The sequence below is a fragment of the Triticum dicoccoides genome, chromosome 4A (genome assembly GCF_002162155.2).
Source record: "Triticum dicoccoides isolate Atlit2015 ecotype Zavitan chromosome 4A, WEW_v2.0, whole genome shotgun sequence".
Taxonomy (NCBI): Eukaryota; Viridiplantae; Streptophyta; class Magnoliopsida; order Poales; family Poaceae; genus Triticum; species Triticum dicoccoides.
In genome coordinates this window covers 746,933,938-746,937,716 of record NC_041386.1, presented here as the reverse complement: position 1 = coordinate 746,937,716, position 3,779 = coordinate 746,933,938, and positions in this window count along the sequence as shown.

Sequence of the window (3,779 nt, the reverse complement as noted above, 5' to 3'; positions counted from 1 at the left end):
GACAGGCGCAAGTCCGCGACAGTAAGCCTAGATTCACTAATAGGCGTCCCCATGTAGATCGTGGGGAAAGAGCCTAAGTGGCAATTCAGACGATTGGCAATGCTCAGGCAATCCTCCAGAGAGTGGCCCATCACCATCACGTCTCTCTTGTCGAAGTTGATCTTGAGGCCAGACATTTGTTGGAAACAGAGGAGGAGGAACTTAAGGTTGGAGATGTCCGACTCCGAGCCTTCGACCATGATGATGGTGTCGTCGGCATACTGGAGAAGGGAGATCCCGGAACCTCCGGCCAGGTGGGTGGTGTGTTGGGGAACGTTGCAGAAAATTAAAAAATTTCCTACGGTTTCACCAAGATCCATCTATGAGTTCATCTAAGCAACGAGTCATGGGAGAGAGATTGCATCTACATACCACTTTATAGATCGCGCGCGGAAGCGTTCAAGGGAACGGGGATGATGGAGTCGTACTCGCCGTGATCCAAATCACCGATGACCAAGTGCTGAACGGACAGCACCTCCGCGTTCAACACAGGTACGGAACGGACGACATCTCCTCCTTCTTGATCCAGCAAGGGGGAAGGAGAGGTTGAGGAAGAAGGCTCCAGCAGCAGCACGACGGCGTGGTGTTGGTGGAGAGGCAGTACTCCGACAGGGCTTCGCCAAGCACTTAACGGAGGAGGAGAGATGTTGGGGAGGGGAGGGGCTGCGCCTTGGATCAGGTGTTCAGCCCTCCCCTCGCCCCTCTATTTATAGGGGAAGGGGGAAGGGGGCCGGCCCCCTCTAGATGAGATCTAGAGGGGGGGGGGGCGGCGGCCAGGGAGGGGGGCTTGCCCCCCAAGCAAGGGGGGCGCCCCCACTAGGGTTCCCCCCCAACCCTAGGCGCATGGGCCCAAGGGGGGGGGCGCCCAGCCCACCAGGGGCTAGTTCCCTGTCCCTTGCGGCTCATGTGGCCCTCCGAGAGGGGTGGCCCCTCCCGGTGGACCCCCGGAACCCCTCCGGTAGCCCCGGTACAATACCGATATGCCCCCGAAACTTTCCGGTGTCCGTATGACAACTTCCCATATATAAATCTTCACCTCCGGACCATTCCGGAACTCCTCGTGACGTCCGGGATCTCATCCAGGACTCCGAACAACATTCGGTAATCACATACAAGTCTTCCTAATAACCCTAGCGTCACCGAACCTTAAGTGTGTAGACCCTACGGGTTCGGGAGACATGCAGACATGACCGAGACGGCTCTCCGGTCAATAACCAACAGCGGGATCTGGATACCCATGTTGGCTCCCACATGCTCCTCGATGATGTCATCGGATGAACCACGATGTCGAGGATTCAATCAACCCCGTATACTATTCCCTTTGTCAATCGGTACGTTACTTGCCCGAGACTCGATCGTCGGTATCCCAATACCTCGTTCAGTCTCGTTACCGACAAGTCACTTTACTCGTACCGTAATGCATGATCCCGTGACCAGACACTTGGTCACTTTGAGCTCATTATGATGATGCACTACCGAGTGGGCCCAGTGATACCTCTCCATCATACGGAGTGACAAATCCCAGTCTCGATCCGTGTCAACCCAACAGACACTTTCGGAGATACCTGTAGTGCACCTTTATAGTCACCCAGTTACGTTGTGACGTTTGGTACACCCAAAGCACTCCTACGGTATCCGGGAATTACACGATCTCGTGGTCTAAGGAAAAGATACTTGACATTGGAAAAGCTCTAGCAAAACGAACTACACGATCTTGTGCTATGCTTAGGATTGGGTCTTGTCCATCACGTCATTCTCCTAATGATGTGATCCCATTGTCAATGAGATCTAATGTCCATAGTCAGGAAACCATGACTATCTGTTGACCAACGAGCTAGTCAACTAGAGGCTTACTAGGGACGTATTGTGGTCTATGTATTCACACGTGTATTACGATTTCGGATAATACAACTATAGCATGAATAAAAGACAATTATCATGAAAAAGGAAATATAATAATAATCCTTTTATTATTGCCTCTAGGGCATATTTCCAACATGGTGATCCCACGAATATGACCCGCATCCTTCGCCTTGTCTAGGATGGCGGCCAGCACGTCGACCACCATGTTGAACAGGAATGGGGATAAGGGGTCGCCCTGTCTGACCCCACATAGTGTGGGGAAGTAGGGGCCAATCTCTCCATTGATGTTCATGCCAGTGCGACCGCAGGACACCATCTGTGTCACTCGAGAGATCCATCGGTCGTCGAAGCCCTTCCGGAGCAGAACTTCCCGAACGAAGGGCCAGCTAACCGTATTGTAGGCCTTATGGAAGTCGATCTTAAGGAAGACCGCCTTGAGGTGCTTAGACCGGACCTCATGGAGGACTTCGTGGAGCACTAACACCCCATCCAGAATATATCGCCCCTTAATGAAAGTGGTCTGGTTGGGGTGGATAATACGGTCGGCAAACAGGGTCACCCTATTGGCGTACCCTTAGCCAGAATCCGGAAAATCACGTTGATAACACTGATAGGTCGGAACCGACAAATGTCCGAGGCCCCAGCTACCTTAGGGATTAGTGAAATGATCACGTAGTTGAGGCGGCCGAGGTCAATGGATTCCACGTAGAACTCGTCGAAGATGGCCATGATCTCAGGTTTAATCACATTCCAGAAGGACTGGAAGAATTTAACCGGAAGATCATCCGGGCCAGGGGCCGACGAAGGGTTCATGCCCCTTATAGCAGTCCAAACCTCATCCTCCAAGAAGGGGGCCGTGAGAGCCTCGTTCTCCTCAGCGGAGACAAGCTGGGGGCCGGACCAGCAATCGAGGGCCAGAGAAAGCCCGCCCTAAGGGGTGGGGGAGAGCAGGGTCCTATAGAAGCCATCAACGTGAGCGCGGATGTCCCTCGGGGACTGAAGCTGGGTCTCTCCATCCCAGAGGAGAGGGATGGTGTTGCGTCTACGGCGGTCATTCACAATGGCCTGAAAGTAAGCAGTGTTCGCATCGCCCTTCAGGACCCATTTCTGGGATCCACGAACGTGCCAATAGGCTTCTTTGTCAGTGTAGGCGACAGAGAGTTGATCTTCTAAGTCGTATCGGGAGAGCCACTTAGGGAAAAGGCCGGAAGAATCCACACGGAGGTCCAGGGCCTGGATAGCGGACAGCAGGGCCTGCTTTCGCTCGCGGAGGTCCCGTCCCAGGTTAGCGCCCCACCCCTTCATGAACTGGTGTCCACGCTTGGCACAAAACTACCAAGCGTCAATGGCCGAGGGAGGATGGGGGTGGGAATGCGCACGAGCCGCAGCCCAGCGAGCACCGACGGCCACCACGAAACCTGTTTGGGACAGCCAAATTGTCTCAAATCGGAAGCAGTGGGGGGGATCGACGGTCGCTCGTCGGGGAGGACAGGAGGAGGGGGGCATGGTCGGAGCCAATACGGGTGATGGCCCGAAGGGAAGCCAAGGGGCAACAGATATCCCAATCCGGGGAAACTAGGACCCAGTCAAGGACAGACTGGGTCGGAGAGGCCTGCCGGTTGGTTCAGGTGAATCTGGCACCAACCCTATCAATCTCGCGGAGACCAAGATCAGCAATGCAGTCATTGAACATTTGCATCCGTGCATGTGAAACCCTAGCAGTCTCGGTGCCACCGAACTATGACTCGGTCCAACCGAGTTCATCAGTTTAGGTTCCAAAACTGCTTCGGTATCACCGAGTTTGAAAATCGGTTGATCCGAAATGCTTTCTATGGAAAATTAAAACTGAATTTTTGAATCATTCTTTTGCAAAAATC